The sequence below is a fragment of the Leucoraja erinacea genome, chromosome 3, assembly GCF_028641065.1.
Source record: "Leucoraja erinacea ecotype New England chromosome 3, Leri_hhj_1, whole genome shotgun sequence".
Classification (NCBI taxonomy): Eukaryota; Metazoa; Chordata; class Chondrichthyes; order Rajiformes; family Rajidae; genus Leucoraja; species Leucoraja erinaceus.
Window position 1 is genome coordinate 83,067,704 of NC_073379.1, and position 22,205 is coordinate 83,089,908.

The following is a 22,205-nucleotide window of genomic DNA, read 5'->3' on the forward strand; positions in this document are numbered from 1 at the left end:
ACGCCTTGATGATGCTGTGTGCCTTCCGCAGGCACCGCCGGTGGAAAATGTCCTGAATGGCCGGGAGACAGTTGCCAGTGATATACTGTGCCGCCTTCACCACTCTCTGTAGTGATTTGTGGCTGTGGGCAGAACAGTTCCCATACCAGACTGTGTTGCAGCCCATCAGCAGGCTCTCGATGGTGCATCTGTAGAAGTTTTTACGGGGATTTTATAGAAACATGTAAAATTATAAAAGGACTGGACAAGATGGAGGAAAAATGTCCTTGATTATGCTGGTGGCCTTGCCGAGGCAACATCAAATTTAGATGGTCAAAGGAAGGGATGTTGGTTTGCGTGATGGTCTGCATTATATCCACAACTCTGCAATTTCTTGTTACATCTCCTAAGTGTGTGAACATTAAAATTGGTGTTATGTGTAAACGCTGAGAATGTCAGAAGAGTTTTCTTGCACTGTTCTTGTTTGACATAGATTTTTAAATTTCTGAATAAAGTTTATTTTGGGGAAATATATTGAGAGCATAACAATTAATTAATGCTATGTAATAATAATAATAATAACAAATTTTATTTTTGGGCGCCTTTCAGAAATCTCAAGGACACCTTACAGAGATTAACAGGAATAAAAAACATATAATCAGAATAAAATAAATAATAAAGACATCACAGAAACACAAATTAAAAACAGAATTCAGTCCAAAAACAAAAAATCAAAAACACAATGTGAAGAGAGAGCAGCGGCAGCTAAAGCGCGCCAGCGTCCACTCTCCCTTCCGACAGCCATCTTGGACAAAGACTAACAGACAAAAAAAAAGTAATCCCCCCACAATGGATACCACTGTGGGGGAAGGCACAATGTCCAGTCCCCAATCCCAAGTTCACCCAAAGTCAAGCCTATTCAGGCCACCGCAATTGCCTCTACGGAGGCCCAATGTTCCTGGCCGTTCTCACCGGGTGGTCTTGCCCCGGCATCGGGAGAGTCCTCTCAGCGGCTGGACCACCTGGAACGGCCGCTTCCAAGCTGGAGACCGCGGCTTCCGAATCCGACACGGCCGCGCTGGCCTGGAGTTCCCAGGCTCCCGATGTTGAAATCGGCGCCATCCGCTCCGCAAACCCGCAGCCCGGAGGTGTCGAACACGGCGGACACCGGAGCTCCAGCCGGAGCTCCAGCGCGGCAACCCAGGCAAGGCATCGCCCTCTCCGCTCCGCGACAGCGCCCCAGCGCTGTGCTGCCACCAAGGCCAAGGTGCTAGGCGGTCCCCACCAGGAAACGGCGCTCCAAGCCCGCCGGTAGGCCACGAGGACGGGTCGACGGGCAGCCCAGAGAAAAAGCTGCCTCACGGACCAGGTAGGGACCTAGAAGTAAAATTGCCCCCTACCCCCCACATTAAAAAGTCCATATCTCCAACGGACGAAACACAGGACTTACTAAAAACTTTTTTAAAAAGCGAAGTAAACGGACGGCTAGCAGCCGCTCCCCAAGATGGCTCCTCCTCCGATTGTAAGATTACTGCTGACCCTTTATGATATGTATTTTCATAAAGTGCATAACATTTCTTTTCCAGTTACAAATGTCGAGGCGATGACAGCTGAGGCAATTCATCTGCATTAATATTAAATTCAATGTGATGTTCTTTGCAACAATGCAAATTTAACATGCCCATATCCAAGCTAGCACCAGTGAAATGTTTAACTTTTGATTGTGAGATTACCTTCACAAGTTGGTGTCACATTGCCCTGAAGTGGAAATAAAACATTTTGAAGTGGATTTATCTCTGTTGCTTAATTATTTAGGTCTTGAATGTTAATGAAGGACAGCGAGTTCTTTTCTCACTGTCAGTCTATTTCAGCAGTTAAAGTGTAGAACACATCTATGGATACTTTTGCTCAGCTATTCATGCTGATTTATTCACAGCGGAGAGCCAGCATTGTAACTAGATGCTGTCAGCTACCGTCATTTTAAAATCAGACGCGTCTCATGCTGTGCCTGCAGTAGAGAATCAATCTATCATATTAGAATATCACATGTTGCTGTTTTTCCCTTTATGAGTACAGCAGGCGGTAATGAGTTATGGCCATATTTCTCTCAAGTGAAAGAGCAACATGCCATCACCAAGTGAAATATTTTTATTCATTCTGTGGGCACTGTTGGTCGAAAATGTACAACTGTTCTGGAACACTGCACACAGTAGCATCCATTACACGACATTTCACATTTCTGTAATGCTGTTTTATTTCTGCCGCTGTGAAATATCACAATCAATGACTAAGAAAATTGCGGCAATGCCCATGGCAGAAAATACATTTTGAACTACCCAGATTGAGTGCTGTGTGTTTAAGGTATCGGTTCTACATCCTTGTGGCAATAGGTTAAAAGATTCAGTCTGCTTGAAACTCATGGATACACATGTACGTCTGTCAGATATCAGCTGAGCTACCTACTTGGCAGAAATAGGATGAACAAAGCTGACAGTACGTTTCACTTTATGACTGTGAATCCAATGGTTTTGGGCATAGTCGGCATACTGGTGCATTGCACCTGAACTATATTTTTTTGCAAGTGTGTGGTTATTTTGACAATAATTCAGACGAGTATATTGCAAACTAATATATTTAGAGAATGATGTTAGAAAATAATGAATAGAATTGGCGTGGACCTGTTAGCATCTATTCTAATTTCGCTGAATGGCAGAAACAAAATATCATGTGGAGGAACAGCATTGTCAAACAAACTGTGGAAGGAGGAACAAAATGGATAGAGCGACCTAATGAACACATGGCAAGGAGTTCAGAAGCAGGTCACTGGAGAGTTAGTGATGATTAGAGAGGGTAAAGCCTAAATGCTGACACCTGACACTTGGGATCGTGCAGTAACCAAATCTGGATAGATTAATATTGGAATAAAGGGATGTGTGAGTCCCAAACACAATGAAGATAGAAACTCAAAAGAAAATGATTGAGTTGAAACAAGGAAAGGATAAAAGGACTATGTTCATTGAGGCCATCAGCCTGACACAACTTACTGAAAAGGCAGCAGAAGGGTCTGGAAAATGTTCAATTGTGTCATAATTGGTTGTTAAAATGATGCTTACAAAGAGATAACCCATTATTTCTCGCTCAGAATGAAACTTTTGCATAAATGTGTTACTTGGTATGACTTTTTTAAGCAAATTATGTCCCATGTCTGTACGCATGCATGCTATGAGAAAAAAATCACATCCAGCAAAATTTAAGTTACATTCATTAGTTGTTTAATCTGTGGATTTTGAGCATGGGTATTATCCAGCCCACTGCAAAAACACCAACAGTTTGGAGCAAGATATTGTGTTCATTGATAATTCATATCCATTATATTTTTGCCTGATGAAAACTACTAACGTACAAAAATCCTAACCTTTTGGATAGGATTTCAACTGAGAGTTGCTTGATTATAATAATCCTTCCCTACATGAAGAAATATGCACTTTGTGTAATCTGTAAATGTGAAGTGCAGCGTGAACCTAGACATATCAAAATATCTTTCATATTCCCAATGAAGTAACACCTTTTAAAGAAACTCTGTCTGTATCAATATTTAAAACAGATCTTGACTATAGAGCATTTGCACACTATCATTGGAAAAGATTCAGATACAAAAGGGATGCTGATAACCTGTTTCAGAGCAGCCTTTAGCTCCCAGTAACTGTTGTCATTTTCCCTTTCCTTATTCCTTATAAATCTTTATTCTTTCTCTGACTCCAATGCTTATTCTTCATAATGTTAAAATAATGGGTATTGTGCAAAGTTGATGCAACAAATCCAACTGGTATTCATGAATATAATATTTCCAATTTTAACCTATCAATGTTTATTATCCTTTCATTCTTTCCCTGTCTGTGCTACCACAAAAGCATAAACTAATAAAACTGATGTCTAAGTGTCAGAATCATTGAATTCCTCCTTTGACATTCTTTTCTTTGATTTCATCTTGACACAGAAAACGACTTTACTTATTTTTATATCCATTGACAGATTTGAATAATTCAAGAAGGGTGTCCACAGGAGACTCGCCAATGTCTGATTCATGCTCATCTAACCATTTATATTTGACCCTGTCACAGCCATGTAACTACATCATGTAAAAATATAAGATACCAGTGCCTTGAATATCTGGCCGATTGTTTGCTATTAATATCACATTTCCAGCTGAGCTGCAGAAGTCAAAAATATTGATTTACCCACAAGGAAATCATGCTAGTTTTAGCCTGCATCTTATTTAGTGCACAGGGGCACTTAAAGAGCAAAATCAATTGGATCAATGATGATAACACATTATCTGTGCATCAGAAATTAATTGCTAGTTAAATATTTTCATCTTTCTCTGCTCTTGCAATAGATATAAACATGAAAGCATTGCTCAAACCATGTGAAACTCATTGCTCGTAGAATGTAAAATAAATTGGAATAGCTTTTTGTTCGAAGTTGCAATTTGGGGAAAGCTAAATTGATTCTCGTGGCAATTGTGTACATCCTGTCTGTGTCTCTGGACATGAAGAAAGGGCTACAGAATGAGCTGCCTCTTCAGTCTGTTGAATATCCTGGTATCTGGATCAAAGCTAAATATACTTGTGGAAATTTTGATGACACCATTTCTAATCAGCCCATCAGTGCGCAAACCTCTTTTTTTTACCATCATCATTAAGGTGTTGAACACCCAAATCTGTAGCATCAACAGGAACATGCAGCCCGCTATGTATTATTCAGGGCAAAACAATTACACTATGTTAGCTAGTCTTCAGCAAGAGTGTGTTTGAGCTCATTCCACTGAAAGGAAACAAAAGCATTACTCGATCTTCATGAATTTCAAATGAGCTTCTGCTGCAGGGAGAAGGAGAGCTGATACATACACACACATTCTAACCTCTCAGTGACTGGCTCTAGCTTCAGCAACAATTTTATTATTTTTTAATTTTTTTTTTTTTTTTTTAATTTTCATTTGCAGAGAGTATTTAATAATCTAAATCACCCCACTCGAGATGGCTGGGGATGTTGCTGTTCAGGGAGGGAGAGCAATTTGTCAATTCTCAATAAAATGAAAACACCAATTAATTCAAATACAAATCTGAGAGAAATAATCGACTCGGATAAACCATCAATGGCTTCTGTTCATGTATAACATTCTGCAATGGGATTTAAACGGCAATTCCACACAGAATGTAGCACAAAAGTAACAAGTGGTGACAGAAGCACTGATCTAAAAAAAAGCAGGCAAAAGCCTGTTCAATACAATGAAACTGCTGATGTTTCTCTCCACAGTTACCAGGCTGCATAAATAGGATTTCTAGCAGTTACTGGTGATATGATTTTTTTTTTTACCCTCCAATCAGCGACTTGACATGTGTGACAAGTTCACAAGTCTGTTGTTACAGTAGGACCTGCAACCATGAAAGCATTATTTCAATCCAATTTCAAGTGAAATGACAGGCATTTTCTATTGTATAAATTATGTGGCTTTATATTGTGTTATTTACAAACAGGTTTTTTTTTACAATTCTTTTTATTAAAGGTATTGTTGGTATTTGATTCCACAAATGAAAAGTTTTACCCTGCACAGTTCACTGTAGTGGTCTGGCACACCATTGTATGGTATCATATTACATTTCCCCAGGCTCCACGAGACTTGGTGTCTAGCTGGTCATGGTAATAATTCTTTTGTATAATAAATAATAGCTATCAGGGAGTAAGTTACAAAGCTGACACTCAATCTTGGTATTTTGATGACATCATGAAACCACAAGGGATTAAATGTCACTAAAGCGGAGGAGAGCTCCAGGTTTCTCCCAGTATTATATAATGCCGTGTTTAATTAAATATTGCTTATTATAATCACCTTCAGATACACTGCATGATCTCTGACAAATAGAAATCTTTCATATTGTCACTGATGAAAAATATATTAATGGATAACACCTTTTGACAAATAATGTAGAAAGTGGTGAAATATTATGGGATCTCATTAAGATCCAATTTTGTTAAAAGCGCTATTGATTTTTCATTATAATGGAAAAACAAATGTGTAACATGCACACAGCAGGTCAGAATTGGCTCACGGCGGCACTCTAAACTTGCACAGCTTTTAGTGGCTGTGATTGTTGCACTTAGAGATCCTCATTAGATTGTGTTTTATAAATTTATGCACCCTAGTTTGAAAATAACTCTTTCAGGCTGGTATTTATGGCAGTAATGAACGTTGTACATTAAATTATATTAACCTAGAGTGTATCTAGTGAGTTATGCAAGTCTCCTTCTTTAGACAAGGTTTTAGTATAATGCAGTTTTTCTCCTGAAAGCGCTGGGATGTTGACAATTATGTTAAATTTAAACAGCAACACCCAGATGTGTGGAGCAGTCATATTAAATAATAAAGAATAATTTATCTGTTACACTATCCTTCTTTATAAGATCTCTTCAAAACATTCAGCACATGTTAAAAGGCAACTCAGAAGTAGTAAATAAATTGCACTTTACATTAAAAGTAACATTGTTTCCCCCCGCAGAGGGCCTAATTATAAGGTGTTGATTATATTTCTCTCCACAGTTTAATTAATGTTAAGAAATTACATTCTGCAGGCACTGCTCAGCCGAAGTAAGGAACTGAAGAAAGTAATAGAAATATTCTGTGGGTCAGCATCTGTGAAAAGGGGCAAATAGATGAAAAGAAGAATGGAGATAATTAAATTGCAGAGGTAATAATGGCTAACAAAAAGAAAGTTTAATGAACGAGTGATACACAAGAAGGGTTTTGACCCGAAATGTCACCCATTCCTTCTCTCCAGAGATGCTGCCTGTCCCGCTGAGTTACTCCAGCATTTTGTGTCTAAGGTACAGTAGATGCTGGTTACAAAAAAAACCAATGTACTGGAGTAACTCAAAGTGTCAGGCAGAATCTCTGTAGCACATGGATAGCTGACGTTTCGAATCGGGACCCTTCTTCAGTATGATTGCAGGAGCCGGGAGAACACTGGAAGAGGGGTGGGGGTGGGACAGAGTCTGGCAAGTGATGGGTAGATACAGGTAAGGATGGGGTTTATGAGCAGATGGGTGGATAAAGGCTAGAGATGAAAAAGAGACAAAAGGGTGTCAAATCAAGAAAGACGAGGAGTGAAATATAAAGGAAGTTGGAAAACTAAACAAATGTAATAAGAACTTGTAAGGTGTAACTGACAACAGCTGAATCCAAATGGAGATTGTAACATCTGGAATGGAAAATGGAAATGTAACATCTCCAAGTTTGTATTTCAAAACGTTGGTGGCGGCGCGACTCACCCGTTGCAGCGGCCCCTACAGCCTGTCTGTCTTTTTTTTATTTTTTGTCTAGTTAAATGTAGTGTTTGGTGTTTTTTAATAGTATTTTTAAATGTGTAAATGTGGGGGGCGGGGGGGGGGGGGGGGGGGGGGGGGGGGGGGGGGGGGGGGGGGTGGGGGGGGGGGGGGGGGGGGGGGGGGGAAACTGTTTTAAATCTCTTCCCTGTCCGGGAGACCCGACTTTTTCCCTGTCGGGTCTCGGCTGTCGTTGGGGCCTAGCACCGTGGAGCGGCCTCCAGCCTGAACGACCCGGGGGCTCGGGAGACTGCGGAGCTGCGGAGCTGCGGACTCACTCACCATCGTGGGGCTGGCCGGCCTCGGAGCGTGGGGAGCGGCGGTGACTCGCTGCTGCGACTCGACTCCTGGGGCTCGGAGGCTCCAGCAACGCAGCCGCAGGTCCGGTGGACTGTGACATCGGGAGCTCGCGGGTCTGGGAGGAGAGAGAGAGACCGCTTCCCGGAGCTCCCGCAACGCGACTTCTCCAGCCGGTGTCACGGGGTTGGAACAACCCGGACCGGGACAGTACATCACCCGGCACGGCTTCATGGCCGTGGGACTCACCATCGCCCGTGGGGGTTCCAACCTTGGACTTTCAGACCGGGAGCGGGGCCGTAAATCGCCCCGCGCGGCCTAAAATGGCCGTGGGACTCATCATCGCCCGCCTGGGGCTTGGACATCGGGAGAGACACGGAGAACAGGGGAGAGAAAAGACTTGCCTTCCATCACAGTGGCTTCACTGTGATGGATGTTTGTGTGAATTTAATCATGTGTATGTCTGTAAGACAGTGTCTTTGTTTGTATGGCTGTGGAAACAACATTTCGTTTGAGTCTCACTGGGGCTCAAATGATAATAAATTTGTATTGTGTAATGAATGAATGGTTTGACTGGGTTTATATTAATTGGAATTTAGAAAGATGACTAGACTAAGTGGGACCCATTGGGTTCCATGTTCACACGGGAGGGCTGGTCCCCCGACGCAATATTCCACCTCTCCACCAATTCCAATATTGGTGGCCAGTGGAGAGGGGGGGGGCGGGGCTTTCTGGAGTGCCGGTATGGGTGTTGTTGGCTGCAGGGACTACGTCTCCAGGGGGGCTAGTATGGACATTGTGGGATAAATGGATTCTTGGGGTGGCAGCTCAGACCTTCAAGCCGGATGTGCTGGCAGCTCACTCACGGCTGGTGGGCTGGCAGTTGACTCACAGCTATTCATTGAAATTCCATTTCAAGCAGAGTGCAAGGCCACCAAATTCAAATCCATTTTCATACAACTTCAAGCAGGGTGCGAGGCCACAAAATTCAGGTTCAGTTTCCTACCACTTCAAGCATGGTGCAAGGCCACCAAATCCAAGTGCAGTTTCATACCATTTCAAGGAGGGTGCAAGGCCACCACATTCAAATGCAGTTTCATACCATTTCATGCAGGGTGTAATGAGACCACATTCAAATGCAGGTTCATACCATTTCATGCAGGGTGCAAGGCCAGCACATTCAAATGCAGTTTCATACCATTTCAAGCAGGATAAACCCACACAAAACACCACACTGACAGTTCAGTAGACATTCAGTGTGTTCAGTTGATTCACAGCTCAGACAGTTGTGACCTCTCCCTCCCCCATCATGCAGAGACTGAACCACACCCACACTTCTGCGTTTTATAATCCCTCCCCCTCCCACCAGAAAAGGTGTGGCCTTCATGGCGTGATTGACAGGAGGGAGATTCTCAACATTTTTTAAACACTAATAACACTTTTCTTTTGCATTGATGGGAAGAATCCTCTGCACCGGATGAGCGGAGGAGGACTGAGTAAGAAGGCCAAAAATCATAGCTGTAAGTGGTAGCGTTTTATCTAAAATCAATACAGTGCAAACAGGAAGTTGTCAAGTTTAGACAAGCAACCATTTGCAGTGCCTTTTCACTTCAACCCAAAACCCCCAAGCAACCATCTGCAGTGCCTTTTCACTTCATCTCAAACCCCCCAAGTAACCCTTCGCAGTGCCTTTTCACTTCAACCCAAAACCCCCAAACAACCATTTGCTGTGCCTTTTTTACTTCAACCCAAACCGCCAAACAACCCTTTCCCTCAATAACTTCACGTTTGACTCCTCCCATTTCCTGCAAACACAAGGCGTAGCTATGGGCATACGCATGGGCCCCAGCTACGCCTGCCTCTTTGTCGGGTAATAATAATAATGCATTTTATTTGCTGGCTCCTTTCTGGACACCCAAGGACACCTTACAGGACATAAAATCACAATACATTTATCAATATTAAAATCAAGTTGAATAAAAACAAAAAAACAAAAAACAATAATACAGAAAACATTTTAAGTCATTAAAGTCAGGGTGAACATGGTGGAAGTTATGTCGGGTATGCTAATCTAAACAGGTGTGTTTTGAGTTGTGATTTGAATTGATCGATAGTGTCCAGGTGACGGATGGGAGGTGGGAGAGTGTTCCAGAGACGTGGGGCAGAGCAGCTGAAGGCTCTGGCACCCATGGTGGCAGATGTGGGGACAGTTAAAATTGCAGCTGAGGAGGAACGAAGTGTATGGAACGAAGAGGAAGGAGTGTATGGTAGCAGCAGGTCAGAGAGGTATTGGGGAGCAAGGTGGTGTAGGGCTTTGAAGGCCAGCAGTAAACTCTTGTAGTTAATCCGGTGGTGCACAGGGAGCCAGTGGAGCTGAGTGAGGATGGGTGTGATGTGGTCCGATGATCTGGTGCGGGTGATGATCCGGGCTGCAGTTCATTTTTTTTTTTTTTTTTATTTAATTTTTTTTTTTATTATTGGAGATAGGTACATAATCTATTACATCATTACTGTTACATCATTTTTAAATTGATAATATTGTCAGTTATTATTACATTGTCTCCAATAATTTTTGCATTTTTCTTCGTTTTTTTTTTATAACTAGATAGAGCTAAAGGGATAGATGAAATAGAGAGAGGGAAGAAGGAAAAAGAAAACTAAAATAAAAAAAAAAGGAAGAGGAGTGAAAGAGGTAATTGAAGAAGAATGGAAAAATTTGTTAGAGTTTAAAAACATAATTCGAGATATGTTCGTACATTTCGAAGTATAGCATTTCATCCAATCTTTAGTCCGGGTGCTAGTCAGGTTCCTGTGCTGAACTATTCTGACCCTTTAAGTAATCAATAAAAGGAGACCATGTTCCAACGAATAATTCCTGTTTATCCAACAGGGAAAATCTGATTCTTTCCATGTTTAAGGTCTCCGTCATTTCTATAATCCACATTTTGATTGTGGGGGCCGTAGGGCCTTTCCAAAATTTTAGGATTAATTTTTTTCCTGTTATTAAACTGTAATCGATAAAGTTTCTTTGTGTTATTCTAAGTGTTTGATTTAATTCTAATATTCCGAGTATTATTAATTTTGAGTTTGGTTCCAGTTGTGTGTTGGTTACTTTGGATATTATACTAAAAATATTTACCCAAAAATTTTTAATTTTTGTACAGTTTGTAAACATGTGCGATGACGTAGCTTCTAAATGTTGACATTTATCACATATAGGTGAGATATGTTGAAAAATTTTATGTAATTTTGTTTTGGCGTAATGTAACCTATGTATTACTTTAAAAATTGTATTAGAGAATGTCTCGCGTTTAGTGAACACTGATGTATGTGTTGTAGACTTTCTTCCAAAGTGTCTTTCGTTATTACCTGATTTAATTCTTTTTCCCATGCTTGTCTGTATAAGTCCGTCAAAGGAATGTCACTGTCTAATAAGATATTATATATATAAGATATTAATTTTTCTGTATTAGGATGCTTATTCCAACATTCATCAAGAATCTCTGGGTTTCTATTTCGAAAATTTTTAGAATTCGATTTAACATAATCTCTAAGTTGAAGATATCTGAAATAATCATTTCCTCGAAGTCCATAAATCTGTTGCAACTCCTGAAATGTCAAAAAAGAGCCTTCCTTGTAAAGGTGTCCCATATTTTTAATTCCATAATTCTTCCATTGTGTAAAACCCCCGTCTAAACATGAAGGCTTAAACAATGAATTATTCACAATTGGAAGAAAAATAACTTATCTAAGTTATCTAATTTTAATGTCTTTTTTAATTGTTTACAAATTTTTATAGCACTAAATATTATAGGGTTTTCCCTGTAAATTTTCTTGTTTAATTTAGACGTAGCAAATAATATCGAACCAATATCATAAGGCATACAATCTTCCTTTTCCATTTTTAACCAGTCTGGTTGCTGGTCTATTTCTCCCAACCAGAAGTTCATATTTTTAATATTAACTGCCCAGAAATAAAACAAAAAGTTAGGTAAAACCAAGCCTCCATTATTTTTTGATTTACACAGGTGTCTTTTGCTTATCCTATGATTCTTATAATCCCAGATAAAATCATTAACAATAGAGTCCAATTTTTTAAAGAAGTTTTTTGCCAGGTATATCGGAATCGTCTGAAAAAGGTATAATATTTGCGGTAAAAAAATCATTTTTATGGCATTAATTTTACCAACCATTGAAATAGGTAATGTTTTCCAGTATTGGATATTCTTATGTAATTTATTCAATAATGGGGGGAAATTTGCTTTAAATAATGATGTATATATCTTAGTTACATAGATACCTAGATATTTAAATTTTTCATTTACTACTTTAAATGGGAATTGTTGTATTATCTCTTTATTATGTTCCCTTATTGGCATAATTTCACTTTTATTCCAATTTATTCTGTATCCTGAAAGTGCACCGAATTGGTTTATTAGTTTTAATAGGTTTGGGATACTAATTTCTGGTTTTGTGATGTAAATTAATACGTCATCTGCGTATAGAGAAATTTTATTCACTGTGTCTTTACTGTTATACCCATATATTTCCGGATGCCCCCTAATTCTTTCTGCAAGTGGCTCAATTGCAAGTGCAAATAGTAATGGAGATAACGGGCATCCTTGTCTACACCCTCTAGATAGACTAAATTTAGATGACAGTCTTTGGTTGGTAAGTATTCTAGCCGTAGGATTTGTGTATAGCAGTTTTATCCATGTGCAAAATTTCTCCCCTAGCTGCATCTTTTCCATCACCGAAAATAAATAAGGCCATTCGACCTGATCAAATGCTTTTTCAGCGTCAAGTGAGATTATTGCTAAATCTTCATTAATAATTCTCTTGGTATATATAATATTAAATAATCTTCTTAGATTATAATATGAATACCGTTTCTGAATAAAGCCTGTTTGGTCAGGGTGTATTAATTTATTCATCACTGTACTTAATCTACGTGCTAGTATTTTAGTTAGTATTTTCTGGTCTGTATTCAGAAGTGCAATTGCTCTGTATGATCCCGGATCTTCCGGATCTTTATCAGCTTTAGGAATAAGCGTTATTATAGATTCATTTAAGGTGTCTGGGAGTTTCTGTTGGGTGTAGATATAATCATATAGTCTTTGCAAGCGTGGGCACAGCAAATCATGAAATTTTTTGTAAAATTCTGAACCTAGACCATCTGGCCCTACTGCCTTACCATTTTTTAGAGAGCCAATAGACTCCTCAATATCCTTTATCGTAATTTCCCTTTCTAATAATTCTCTATCCTTTGAATCTAAACCTTTTAAATTACATTTTATTAAAAAATCTGCTATTCCTTCTGATTGTGCTACAGTTTTAGTTGAATAAAGGTTATGATAGTATTGTAGAAATCTATCATTTATATCCTTGGGCATTTTTAATAATTCTCCTGTCTCTGTTCTAATTTTATGAATTATTTTTTCCCCTTCCATTTTTCGCAGCTGGCGTGCTAATAGTTTTTGTGGTTTGTCTCCAAATTCAAACTGTAATTGTTTGGTTTTTTGATAAAGTTTTATTACTTGTTCTGAGTACATTTTATTTAATTTATATTTCAGTACAGCAATTTTATTATGTTTTAACGTAGATGGCGTTCTCGCATTTTCTGTATCTAGTTGCTTAATTTCACTTTCCAGTGCTTTTTGTTTAATCCTGTTTTCTTTATTATAAAATGCTTGGGCAGAGATTAATGTACCTCGAACATACGCTTTGAACGTCTCCCACATAAGAGAAGCAGGTGTGTCAGGGTTGTCATTTACCTCAAAAAATATTTGGATTTGTTTAATAATATATTCCTGGCATGATCTTTCGTTCAAGATTTGTGGGTTAAGTCTCCAATATGTTTGTTTCTTGGACATTCCATTTAATTTAATCATGAATGTTACCGGTGCGTGATCTGAGATTATAATGTTATGATATTTTGAATTATAAGTAAATGGAATAAACGTAGAGTCAACTAAAAAGTAATCTATTCTTGAGTATGTTTTGTGTACTGGTGAATAAAATGAATATTCCCGTCCGGTTGGGTTTTCTATTCTCCAGATATCCTTAATATGAGTTCTGAACGCATTGGAGGCGATGAAGAAGTTTATTGGAGGTGCAAGTGAGGAGGGCGTTGCAGTTATCGATGCGGGATGTGACCAGAGCGTGGATGAGGACTTTTGTATTGTCTTTGGAGAGGGAGGGGCGGAGTCTGGAGATGTTGCCGAGATGAAAGTGTGCAGAGCGTGTGATATTGCTGATGTGGGGGCCAAAGGAAAGTGTACTGTCCAGAATGACGCCGAGACTTTTGACATGGGAGGAGGTGGGTATGGGTGAGCCATCAACTGAAATGGTGAACGGGTGGGTTTTGGAGAGTGTGGACTTTGAGCCAATTAGCATGATTTCTGTTTTATTTCCATTGAGTTTTAGAAGGTTGAGTGACATCCAGTTGCTGATAGCTTGAAGACAGGTGGTGAGGGCAGTTGGGGGAAGAGAGGTGTTTGGTTTTGTGGAGAGGTAAAGTTGTGTATCATCGGCGTAGCAGTGAAAATTGATTCCAAAATGACAGAGAATATTGCCAAGACGTTGAATATAGATGATAAAAAGCAGTGGCCCCAGCACCGATCCCTGAGGAACACCATGGGTGACTGTGGCAGTTGTGGATGTAACTTTATTTCCCTGGATAAACTGTTTTCTGTCATGTAGATAGGACCTGAACCAAAGTAGTGCATTGTTGTTGATGCCGGTGGCAGATAGACGTTCCAGAAGAATTAGGTGGGAGATGGTGTCAAAGGCTGCTGTGAGGTCGAGGAGGATCAGGATGGATAAGTGTCAGCTGCGAGAAGGAGATCATTTGTAATTTTTACCAAAGCTGTTTCAGTGCTGTGATTGTGGCGAAAATCGGACTGAAATGGTTCATAGAGGTTATTGTTTTGAAGGTGGGCTTGAAGTTGTGTCACTACTGTCCTTTCCAGAAGTTTAGTGATGAATGGGAGGTTGGAGATGGGGCGGTAATTATTGGATTGTTTGGATCAGAACCTGTTTTTTTTAGAATCGGGGTGACAGAAGCTGTTTTGAGAGATGTAGGGACAGTAGCAGTTGGTAGGGAGGAGTTAATTATGGACGTTATGATGGGTGAGATAGAGGGCAGACAGGATTTAACCAGGACAGTAGGGATGGGATCAAGCAAACAGGAGGAGTTCTTGGACTTGGTGATGAGTTTAGTTATTTGGTTTAGTTGGAAGCTGGAAAGTGGATAGGGTGGAGAGTGGGGAGTCCAGTGTGGGAGTCCAGTGTGGAAGTCCAGGGTGGGCTGTTGTGAGCAGAGGTTGAGAAAGAGTTAAATTTGTGATGAATGCTGGTGATTTTGGTACTGAAGAAGTCCAAAAACGTATTACACTGAGCAGTGGAGGTGAGGTGATTCAAGGTTTCTTGTTCAATACGTACCAGGGCCCCATCCCTGACCTCTACCTCCGTTACATCGACGACTGCTTTGGGGCCACCTCCTGCACCCGCACAAAACTGACTGATTTCATCCACTTCACCACCAACTTCCATCCAGCACTGAAATACACCTGGACTAATTCCGACACTTCCCTACCATTCCTTGACCTCACTATCTCCATCGCAGGTGATAGGCTCCTGACCAACATCCACTACAAACCCACTGACTCCCATGGCTATCTGGACTACACTTCTTCCCACCCTGCCTCCTGTAAGGACCCCATCCCTTACTCCCAATTCCTCCGCATACGCCGCATCTGCTCCCAGGATGAGGCGTTCCACACCAGGATATTCTGCTTGGGGAGCCTGCATCCGGTGGGCATGAACATTGAATTCTCCCAATTTTGTTAGCCCTTGATGTCTCCTCCCCTTCCTTAGCCCTCGAGCTGTCTCCTCCCATCTCCCCCGCCCTCGGGTTCCTCCTCCTCCCATTTTCCTTCCTACTCCCCACCACCCCATATCAGTCTGAAGAAGGGTTTCGGCCCGAAATGTTACCTATCTCCTTCGCTCCATAGATGCTGCTGCACCCGCTGAGTTTCTCCAGCATTTTTGTGTACCTTCGATTTTCCAGCATCTGCAGTTCCTTCTTGAACCATTTGCAGTGCCTTTTTACTTCAACCCAAAACCCCCAAACAACCCTTTGCAGTGCCTTTTTACTTCAAACCAGGGTTGGGTGATGGGTGGAGAGGGATGCGAGACAGGTATAACATCACCTTTTGTTTTTCTTTCTGTTTATGTCTTTTTATTTCTCTACGTCTTTCTTATTTATTTTACTTACTTACTCTTTGGCTGCACCAATTTGGTATTATCCTTGCACAACCACTTTTTCTCTCTCTTGCATTTCTCTCTTCTTTTCTCTTAACTTTAGCTAAAAATTAAAAATTGAAGCTGTACAAATAACTGTATTATGTCATATGCCGCTGGTTATATTTTTGTACATTGCTTCAAATAAATTTAAAAAAAAATTTAAAAAATCAATCATTTGAACCAACAAAATACCCGATCAAAGGGAGGCCACAGATTTTTGGCTGTTGAGTAGAGCAACTACTCGTGTTTAAAAACTGTTTTTATGTCTGGCTGTGTCAGCTTTGACAATCCAGAGTCGCCTTCCAGATAGAAGTGATTCAAAGAGTTTGTGGCCAGGGTGAGAGGGGTCAGAAATGATCTTGCCCGCTCGCTTCCTGGCCCTTGCAGTGTACAGTTCATCAATGGAGGGAAGGTTGCAGCCAATAACCTTCTCTGCTGATCGGACGATTCGCTGCAGCCTCCAGGTGTCATGCTTGGTGGCTGAGCCAAACCAGACCATGATGGAGAAGTTGAGAACAGACTCTACGATGGCCGTGTAGAATTGGACCATCATTGCCTGTGGCAGATTGTGCTTCCTCAGTTGCCGTAGGAAGTACATCCTCTGTTGTGCCTTTTTGATGTTGGAGTCGATGGTAGCCCTCCACTTAAGGTCCTTGGAGATGATGGTTCCTAGGAACTAAAAAGACTCCACAGATGTGACTGTGGTGTTGTTGATGGTGAGTGGGGTGATGGGAGGGGGTGCTCTCCTAAAGTCTACAATCAATTCCACTGTCTTAAGAGCATTGAGCTCTAGGTTGTTGCGATGGCACCAGGATGCCAGGTGTGACACTTCCTGTCTGTAGGCAAATTCCTCCCCATCCTGGATTAGTCCAATCAGGGTTGTGTCGTCTGCAAACTTGAGAAGCTTAACAGAGATGTCTGTGGAGGTGCAGCCATTGGTGTAGAGAGAGAGTAGAGGAGAGAAGAGAGTACGCAGCCTTGTGGTGCACCTATGCTGAGCATTTGCGTGTCTGAGATGTGCTTTCCCAGCCTCACATGCTGCTTCCTGTCTGTCAGGAAGTTGGTGATCCACCAACAGAGGGGTTCAGGCACAGTCAACTCGGAAAGTGTAGTAGCTCTGCCGCAATGGTGTTGAATGCAGAACTAAAATCAACAAACAGGATCCTCACATAGGTCCCCTGGTGCTGTAGGATGAAGTGCAGGCCCAGGTTGACTGCAGCATCCATAGATCGATTGGCCCGATATGCAAACTGCAGCGGGTCCAGCAGGGAGTTTATGATATTTTTCAGCTTGGCCAGCACAAGCCTTTCGTGTGTCTTCATTACTACAGAGGTCAGTCCGACAGACCTGTAGTCATTAAGACAAGTAATCCTTGCCTTTTTGGGTACAGGGAAATAGTGGTGACTTTGAAGCAGGCAGGGACAGTACATGTTTGCAGGGACTGGTTAAAAATGTCTGTATATAACGGTGCCAGTTGTTTGGCACAGAGTTTAAGATTAGAGGGGGAAACATTGTCAGTCCTGGAGATTTCTGGCTTTTTTGTCCTCGGAAAAGCCTCTCCACCTCCTCTATTTTTATTGTTGATATTGGATGTGATGTTGTTCAGGTGTGGGTGACTGGGTGTGGTGGTGATTGGAGGGGGGTGGGTGTAGAAGGGCAAGTAACTCCAAAACATAGCAATGCAAGAGGTTGATTCAGCCCAGTTCATCTAGGGCTCAGCCCTCCCCATCATCACGCCGGGTCCCTCTTTGTTCTTGGCGCCCCCCCCTCCCCCCACACCAGGTTTCTCTTTGGTCATAGGGCAGTTTCGAGGAAACCAGGTCAAGATGAGTATTGCATCTATGTGATCGTGCCTCAAAAATAGTAAACATCTGAATCAATAGTCTGGTATATGCAACCAATCCACAGTGCCCAACTGCAATTTGCAATAGAGACCTTGAAAATTCTTCACTCAAAAGCAGTGCACGACTTGAAAGTATTTTTAAAAATGCATTTCAATGTGAGATCAAATCACTGAAGTTTTCTAGCAACCTGTGACTGAACTCAATTTTGACACTTACCTACACTCTACCATATTAGGCAGTTTTTTTAAGACAAGGTTATTCTTTAAATGAAATGCACACAAATAATTCATTTTATTCCAAGGAGATTCCAGACATTTGAACCTAACAGTATTTGCCAATGGACTAAAACTAGTCTGTGCTTTCACAGGCTGACATTAAGTGACTTGAAAGCAAACGATGAAGGAATTTCATAAAAGGCTTGAAAAAAATCAATTGCTGCTCCAACAGATGTTTTGTTGAAGCCATCAGACTGCATGATCAGTATTTCAGCAGCTGAATACACATAAAACTGAGTGAGCATTTAATGCATAATTTAATCTGCAGCCAGTCAGCAGTTTACATGGTGCCTTTTGTATTGTATAGCCACACATCCAGCAATGAATTAATTTCTAAGCGTTGGAGAAGGCTGCTAATAAGATTATGTGCTAGTCAGTTTGCTTAATTGGCCTCCCTTCAAAATAAATTGCATTTGCTTATCTGAATCAAGTACAGTAAATTTAAATGAGAAGCAAAAAAAAAAGATATATAAATAATAAATTATTATTAGGGGACCCTAGAGGGACTCGGGATATAAAAACCAGGGGTGTGCTTTCAGACCGAATAGTGACCTCATCTGTGAATTTATTGCACAATTGTTTTTTTATTCCCCCCACCCCCCCACACACCTCCAGATCACAAACACAATTATAAATGAGTAGTTGAAGAGGATCAGTTAATGACTAAACTTCCAGCTTCAGGCACAGGTTTACTGTAAATTTTTTTCTGGTTGGAAGAGGATACAAGGGACAGAGTGATCAAGAGAGTCGATCGTCTTGGAGCATTCAGCACAGTACTAGGCCCTTTGGCTCACCGCATCCAACCATCAAGCACTCACTTACCTTAATCCTACACTAATCCCATTTAATTCTCTCCGCATTTCTATCAACTGCACTGCCCAACCCCTGATTCCATCACTTATTTACACATGCTTTTTTTGGACTGGAGGCCTGGCTAAAGTGCCTCAGGGATTGATGCCGGGCCCATTGCTGTTTGTTGTTTATATCAACGATTTGGATGCGAATGTACAAGGCATAGTTAGTAAATTTGCAGATGGCAATGTAGTGGGTGGTATTGTGGACAGTGAAGAGGGTTATACAAAGTTATAGCAGGATCTTGATCGGTTGAGCAAGTGGGCTGAGGAACAAGGGGCTGTCGCACTTAGGCAGTTTTTTCGGTGACTGTCGGTGACTCTCATAGTTGTATTAGGCCGCCGAAAAAACGGCGACTGGACTCCCCCTATGACAATGTCTACGACAAGCTACAACAACCTACCACCTAGTCGACGTCAAGCTACCGACAACCGGCGACCCACAAGGACGTCCACCTACAACCAGACCTACGACAACCTGCGTCCACCCGCGACAAGCAATGGTCTTGTCAGCGACAACTGAAGACAACTTAAGACAATTCAGTCGCCGGTACCTGTCGCCGGTTGACGTAGGTAGTCGCCAATGAAATTCACCGAAGTCAGCACCAGCGCCACCTACGTCACCTGGCGACAACCTATGTCCTCCTGGCGACAACCTACGACAGCACCTACGTCAGGAGAAGTCAAGCTACGCTCATTGGCGTCAAGCCCATTGTCGCCGACTCTCCGAAAATTTTTGAACATTTCAAAATCCAGCGGCAACCAGAAAAACGCTACGACTCTTTGGGCGACTGAGGAGATTACCTACGACTATGCAGGCGATGCCCCGGCGATCATATGGCGACAGCCTAGTCGCCTGTAGACGCAAAAAAAAATCGCCTGTGGGACAGGCCCTTAAAATGCAGATAAGTGCAGGGCATTGTATTTTGGGAAATCAAACCAGGGAAGGACCTTCACAGTAAACGACAGGGCCCTAAGAGTAATCCTGAATTAACATGATTAAAATTAATGTTTTTGCCTTGCCAATCCCTTCCTGGAGATGATCCATACTAATAAAAAAACTCAAGTCTGTGCAGAGAAAAGGCAAATCTCAAAATGTACGTTTTACATTGCATTTGACGATCTGATAACCTGAACAAATTATTCTTGGATTAAAGAGTAGGTAGAATCACAATATTTCTGTAATTGCAAAGCCTTAATATAATAAATCTTTTGTTCCACATACCGCTCCTTTCACGAACAGGTGCACAGTTTGACAAAAGCAATCTGACTCGGGCACATTGCACTCGATTGATCGGGCCTTTTATGTTTCATTTGCATTTTCAATTATCGGAGCTTTCAGTTTTACAAGAAAGAACGTTCGATGAAAATGGACCTGTTATAATGTGCTGGTGCACGCTGAGCAGCATGTTTTAATAATCAAGGCAATCTTGTCAGTGACTGTCTGCTTGAGAAGTCAAGGTAGATGTGCAATCATTATTGTGCTCACTATATGGAACTTTATTAGGACCAATAATCTTAGACTAAATAGGGTCTCTGATAATGAGTATCTAAATATAAGAAATGCCAAAGGAACTTAATATGCCCAATTGTCATTCGTTTATCCTCACTGATTTATGCGGGTGTAATAATGCTTATCTCAGTCAGAGCACTTTACACTGTCTAGTGAAAGAGGAGAGTGATTCTTGTAATAATGATCAGTTATTTTATGGGATTGCATTTTCAACCCTGTGAAAGGAAAGGATCAGAGGTTGCTTTAATATCCTACAAATGACAGCATGTCAGCATTCTAACCTTTGAATCCCAACAAGGCTGTATATAGGAAATCTCAGGAGAGAGACCGGTTTGCAATTTCATGTGTTAATTGCTGATTTAGAAAGATACTAACAAGAATACTAGTGCTTAGTGGACATAGGTTTCTCAAGGTGCAGAAACTTTTCCAGTGAACCCTTGGAGAGCAGATGGGTAATGGGCTGGGGCTGAAGGGTTGCCAGGGAAATCTGGCAATAATAAAACGTTATTTAGGAAATATTGTCGTTAGTTAGGATAAATCACTGATTGCTTCAACTTCATCTGGATGAGGTTGGACAGCCTCAGGCAATAAGGCACAAGGCAGCTTGTGGCACACTGCATGTCAATACCCGTGCTGGAGATTGCCATGCCCATCACGGGGTATTGACCTTGCCATTATTGTAGGGATCTACAGAGAGCAGTGTCTGAAGAAGGCAGCTAATATCATCAAAGGCCCACACCACCCTGGCCATGCTCTCAACTTGCTGTTCCCATCAGGTAGAAGGTATAGGAGCCTGGGACCAGTTACCTCCACGTTCAAGAACAGCTTCTTCCAGTGACCATCAGAGTCTTGAACCATCCTGTGCAACCCTACCTCAGCAGTGAACTACTACGCAACCTTCCTTAATAATGTTGCACTACGTACTTCGGCTGGCACTATCATTGTCTGGTTGGCCAGGAATAACTGACAGTTATTGTATATTTGTTTGTTGTACTGTTGTGTTTAAAATGTCTACAAAGCTGTTAGTGTATGGGGTGATTGCTGATCGGTGTGGACTCGGTGAGCCAAAGGACCTGATTCTGAACAGTATCTCTGAAGTCTAAAGTAAATCTGCAGCAAGTAAGAGTTCCATAGATGGGGTCCGGTGCCAATGATAATTACACATGCTTGACGTTCATGGCTTGACGTAGTGTCATTAGGTGAGAGGTGAAGCCTTTGATCAGCATCTGCTCTTTCATATTGCCACCATCAACCCCTTCATGGGCCACCGCAACATTCCTGTTATCAATGGGCTTTTGAGCATTTTGCTGCAGGTACACAGATGTTATATATCCAAGGCAAAGGAATCGGGTATCGTATTTAAGGTGGTACGTCCTGCATTCACTTGTGTGAATGTCGCATGAGGCTGTGCACAAAGTCATAAAATCACAGAAATGTTAATATATTTCCTCATTGTGTTCTTCAGGGTTTTTCAGCCAACTTCCACCTTCCAGCATTAGGTCATAGCCCTGTGGGATCCATTATTGCATCCAATTTGTAATTCTTCTTTAAATCTCATGTTTTAAAAAAAACGTTTCCATGTGGGACCTTGCCAAAACACATCAAGAGGCTTGTGGCAGTCTTCTAAATCTCTTCATGAGAATGCAGAGTGCTGCTGAATGGCTGCTTGACAATGATACACTCTATGCATTGTGCTGATAGCCTTGAAGATGCAGCATTTGAGGAGATTATAAATAGCCTAGAACTTTCAGCCATTGTT